The sequence below is a fragment of the Aulostomus chinensis genome, chromosome 6, assembly GCF_037954235.1.
Source record: "Aulostomus chinensis isolate RoL2024-O1b breed Wild chromosome 6, RoL_Achi_v1.0, whole genome shotgun sequence".
Classification (NCBI taxonomy): domain Eukaryota; kingdom Metazoa; phylum Chordata; class Actinopteri; order Syngnathiformes; family Aulostomidae; genus Aulostomus; species Aulostomus chinensis.
In genome coordinates this window covers 28106109-28112108 of record NC_141325.1, presented here as the reverse complement: position 1 = coordinate 28112108, position 6000 = coordinate 28106109, and positions in this window count along the sequence as shown.

The window sequence follows — 6000 nt, the reverse complement described above, 5'->3', positions numbered from 1 at the left end:
CGGATTGAGGAGCCGTGAAAATATTGGAACATTTGCAAACAGTTTTATGATTTAAATAAAAAAAAGATCATTATGTAGCTTCTTTATTAATCTATAACAGCAAACCAAATAGCTTTAGACGAGCCTTTGTGTTCATGATTAATTGAATAAAAAGACGACGTTTCACAAATCATCCCTTTAATTAGTCTGTTAGCATCAGAGTGACGCCGCCGCCGCTGTCTAGGCCGCGGAGGCAGAGGCGGGGGTACCAGCCAGAGCTCCCACAGGGGCCGGAGGCCGTTTGGGGGCTTTGGAGGGGTGTGCTGGGGGGGAGGGGGGACGGGGGGGGGGGTGCAGAGGCTGGGGCAGCCAGCGCAGCCCCAGGCAGCCTGTGCCACACACCCAGGTGCTGCTGTCAGCCGGAGTCCTCCTCCAGCTGCTTGCCAGAGATTGATTTAATTATTTCCCTCCCTCGTCCCTGCATTTCTTTAATTCTTTGTCTTCGCTACCTCGGTCGCTTTTGGATTCTCACTCAGACTTGACTCCCAAATTATATCAAACCCAAACCTCATACTGAAATATATTTAATACATCGTGTATTTTCAAATATCTACATGAGATTTATGTGAGTTCAATCAAAAATGAAGTGTCCATCATTATAGCACATTAAAGCAGCAGCAGCAGCACAGACCAGCAGCAGCAAAGTCACATTTACTGCACCAGTTTCTGACCCTCACATCACTTCATCCACTTCCTTTCATTCGCTTCATTTTCACACATAATGAGCCAGATTCATTTTATAATTACAGATGTACTGCATTGTTACAGTCCATAAGTGCTGAAGGAGATTTCTGCTCGGCTTGCTGTGTTTGAGGTCGTCCGACTTGTGTTATCAATTCTCAATGATTTAAATGACTAAAGTTCTTTTTCTCTTATCTGATCCTTTAAAGGGCAATGAAAAGGCCCATCTTTTCATTGAAACCCATCCTCAATCACTGTTAATGTTAACTCCATGTACACATAAGAGGGCTGATAAAGAATCATTAGTCTCGTTAATGGAATCGCAGGTCCAATCCCTCCATCCTTTTCTATTGAAAAGCGCTCTTTATTTCAAAGTTGTTCTGCTTTATTAAAGCTCATTACCATTTCTCTTTTAATAAGCACTCTTTAAAGTCATTACCTGCAGTGGAGTTAAAGGCTCAGCTATTAAAAGGTTACTTTAATGTGAATAATGGCCTCCCGATATACTCAAGTTAATTACTATTGGATACTGGTTCTGGTTTAATCTAATGCTTAAACCTTAATGAAAGATATGTCACAGTGCAATGAAATGGCAAAATGGTTCCTGATCAACAGAACTATTTGTACTATCTCTCCCTACACAGATAACCTTCCTCCGTCTGCTGCTCCGAAGCTCTACATTCAGTTTCTCTGTGCGCCAGAGTATCACCCAAGCTTCCAATGCTTCCTTTCTCGATCAATCAATATTTCCTGCAATAGGCAGCCGTCGGTAACCTCACTGGAATGATATTTCATTCGAACAACATGTACCCGAGTGAGACGATACCAGTGGGAGAAGGTCAGCAATTAACTTTTTGTTTTTAAACCTGTATGAAGTGCACGTGTGTTGAATTTGACAGATATTAACAGATGCAAGACAAAACGTGTTTAATGTGTTCAGAACTCGGCCTTTATTGCGAAATATCGCTGCTGAGCTTATCAAGAGAAGCGTTAATTGTCTCTGTCCAATGCTGACTTCTGAGTCGTATTTGTCAGTCTGAGATACCTCAGCTGCTACAATAAATGCGGGACGGTCGTTCGTGGTGCCCAGAGGATGTCTCCTCCTGACCTTTGTGACCTCCACTTCACTTAATGATCAAATACCTGCAAAATAAATTGCAAAACTAGTAAATATTTGACTTGAGTGGCCCAGACACGATCGAGACACTGAGCCCAGAACTGCTCCTGATGCGCCATTAGTGCGCGTGTGAACAGGTTAATGTGTTGTAAAGCTCTTTGATTAACGTGCTTCATAAACACAGTCACTGTACGACGGGGAACATTGTAAAGATGACCACCTGCAGGAAATCAGCATACGTGTGGAGGCACGTTAGCTGGCGGATTTTAATGCTTAGCTTCACGGAGCACTGTACGGCTTCCCAGAGCCTCTGGAATGACATCAGGCACATCCGTGACCCGTCTCGTGGGGGGAGGGGTTTTCTCTATTACCTGTCCACCGGCTACACGTGAGCCACGGTGCGTCAATCGGACCTTCCGAGGAGTTTTCTGGTATTTTGTAAACATCAGTGTGAATACACATAGATATTTTAATGTGTAAAAACAACAGACAACATTGGCTCTTACACTGGGGTGTTAATTTGAATGATTTCTAATCACTTTGTGTTTATTTGCAACACAGGTCTTTGGAATTTTTATTTTATTTATCAGTAGGACTGCTTAGGCGTGTGATGAGGAAGGAACAAGTAGATCACATTCTTGATCGGTATGACTGAAGTAATCTGCGACAACGTTGTTATCGTTTCGGCATTTCATCTCAACCATGATTGTTTTCTTACCTTTACTGAACTTCTTTTGTTGCTTCAGGTTCTGAGCGTCTGTGCCTCGGACCCAGACGTCAAACGTGAGCCCTCCAGGCCACAAGGAAACAAATGTTTAAGCAAGAAGGTTCTGTAATCACAGTGGAACTTGCATTCCCCTCATCACTTCCTCCGCCTGCGAATATGCACAATATAAGTGTCCAATAGGAACCCCTGGGTGATGCATCCACGTCACAGAACGAGAGCCCGCAATGAAAAATAGAATTATTCAAAATGCTCCCAATTAACAAAACCCTGCAAGCAATAACATTTCACTCAAAATGTTTCTGGGGACAAAAAATATGCACCATATAAACCTATTTTATAGACATTGTTGCATTCAGTGCAGCAACTAGACTGAATGAAGGCTGCTGAGCACACATATGTGCAAATATTGACGAGAAAAACACATGCACGCCATGCTCTCAGCCCTGCAATATGACACGCCTGAACTCTGGTATCTTTTCTTCGTCGAGGTCAGACGATGAAAGCCGACCTCTTTGTTTCAAACTGTTTTAGCTCACGTGTGAAAAGCCTAATTGCTGAGGCCTGCACAGACATCCAGCAGTAAAAGATCCAGAGTTGATTAACCCTCAGTGACCTCCACACAGGCAGATCTGTGAAGGAAATGTGGGGACATCTAGACACGGCGACTCTGGTGCTGCCGCAGATCCCAAAAAACTGAAATCCCACTTGAACACCAGCCCCTTGAGAGGCTGACGTCCACATCCATAACGCTCCTGCTGAGATCATGAAAATCTCTCAAATCAGCAGTTTCACCTAATTATCACGAGATGAATAACTCCGACCAGGATGATATCATCAGTTAGCAAATTACACTCCACTACTAATTGCTAAAGAGCAGATTCTCTTCATGTTTAAAATACAGAAAAGAATGATTCACTCTTCATTTTTATTTTTGCAGCAGTGGAATATATGTCATATTCACACACAGAATTAATGTGCACCAAATGAACCACATTAGCATTTCCCAGTGATATGTTTCCCTGTCTCTTAAGGTCATGTGGCTTTAACGGGGGGCTTAAGTAAGACTCATGTGCATGTGTATGACCCATTTCATAAATCCCATTGCCTCGTCGGTGAGATAGCGGATACTAAATGTCACAAACCAGTGGGTCATCTCATCCTTTTTCCTCAGCAAACTGCATTAAGACAGTGATAAGGAGCAGTGGTTATAAGCAGCCGTTGTGCTGGAGGGCTTCAAAATTCTTTGATGGCAACAAACATTTTCCATCATGTCAACAAGAAACGGCGTGTGCATGAATAGGATATTTGAGATGTGGTGGACAGATGTTAAAATAGTCATTGGTCTCGGTGGTTGACAGATTATTTGCAGAACTTCAATGTATCTTTGAAGCCCAGGGGTCGCCCACCGCCGTGCAAACCCTGTCACAGACTCGATGGACAGGCGACTTCCATGATGAAAAGACGCTACATTGTTTCTTGATCAAGAGCATGAAGCTGTTATCGAGCACCGGCTTTTAAGATCAAATATTTCAGCAGAAAATTGGCTGTAGCGCAGACTGTATGGTGCCACTTCATAAATATTGTACTGTATGTTTCACATGAATGCCTTGCTAACAAGACGAATGGGACACGGACAGACACACTCACCTGGAGATGTTTGAAGAAGGCTGACAATAAAATGTGTTGTCTTGTGACTTCATAGAGGCTAAAAATAAAGAAATTGCTTTTTGCATGTATTAAAATGCTCCTGATTACACGCACCAGTCTGACTGCTGAGACACACCTGATCTTTCTTTTCTTTTCTTTTTTTCCCATTTTTCTTTTCTTTGAGCTCAGGACACATGAAGAAGACAGATACTGGTGAGCACGGTCACATTCACACCACTGCCTGTCACTGCTGCAACATTAATGAACTCGCTGTTGACATGAAGGTACAATGGGATTATTATTATTTTGTTTTTATATGGTGTGGCGTCATGAGGAGAAATCAATGACATGTTTTTGGTCTATAAAAAAAAATTGTCTGCTGTGTGGTGTCACAGCAAGAACAACTTAGAAAAACAAACCTATTTATTACAACAAAAGCAAATTTCAAGCTAATAGATATGGACAACAGGAGATTGGAGTTAAAAAAAGAAAAATGTCTTTGATTTAATCCAGATCAAAATCACGGAGGCACTCATGGACTACACGTGCCTACTATTCCATTCAAGTCATACCAGACCCAAAAAGTATATTTTGCCTTTAAAGTACTCACAAATAGATTTTTCCACCCGCTGCATCATGTCTTTGAATGCAGAAGGAGCCAGCGATGTGCATTTAGCCTGATGCTAAGAGCAACTGATGCCAAACAACAGCAATACTGTTTGAGAGTGTCCTTTTACAAACTCTGAATGTGGAGTTTGAATGGGTTGGTCAACTGAACATTCCTTAGCGTTGTATCAGAAGTGTTATTGTTTTCCGCTCAAATCAAAGCGTCTGTGGATTACTCACCGCAGGGCTGAATAAATAAGACTTGGATGATACCAGACGATGCTTTTGAGCGTTTTTAAGGGGTCTCCTTTGGGAAGTTCTTCAACTGTTAGCCATCAGTTGCTATTAGATTCAAACTAAATAAACGTAGCTGGCTCTTTCTGCATTCTGGAGTCACATAGAAGAAATGCAGGGGGGAAAAAATGTAGTTTTTTTATAGCCCTAAACAGCAATTTGTGAGCGCTTACAAAGCAAAATTCACTTTCGTGGGTGATTCATTGCTTTAATACAATAGAGGACATTTGGGTGATGTGGAACTAATGGCAAATATGGAACTTTTTGAGGAGTATTTGTGCTTTGTTTTTCTAAACTGTAATTTTACTCCTCTTTAGTCATTTACTCCATTATGCAGTCGACTTAACTATTTTTGAATTAATAATTCAGCAACCCTGACATCGCCAGACCGGAGTCACATCTGCCAGAGCAAATGAAACATGAGCCGGTGGACTCGTCCGGCTCCCTGGTTACCAACAATTATAACCAAAACTTTCATCTGCAGCTCTGCAGCCAAAAAGGCTGTCAGGGGGTTGCAGACGAGCCAATGAAAACCATGAAAGGAGACGTGGGTTTTGGAGGAGCTAATTTCGAGACTGAAGAAAGCAAATGGTTACAGAAGCCAAAAACTTTGGATGGAGTGAAAATGACAAAGTGCCATGATGAGTGTCCATGAGTGCAGAGGCTTCGGAGAAGGTTGGACTGTGTTTTAACGCAGGTCCATTTCACATTTTGAAGTTTTTAACAAAATTCCTACTTCGTCTGAATATTTGTTTAGAAAGCAAATTGTCTTAGTTTCAATAGATTTAAGGAGCATGCAAACCTTGTAGGTTTCAGTGAAAAGTGTATTTGGTGCCTTTTGACAGTGGTATGCTAACCTGCCCATCCACTACCATTCATTATGCTGAGC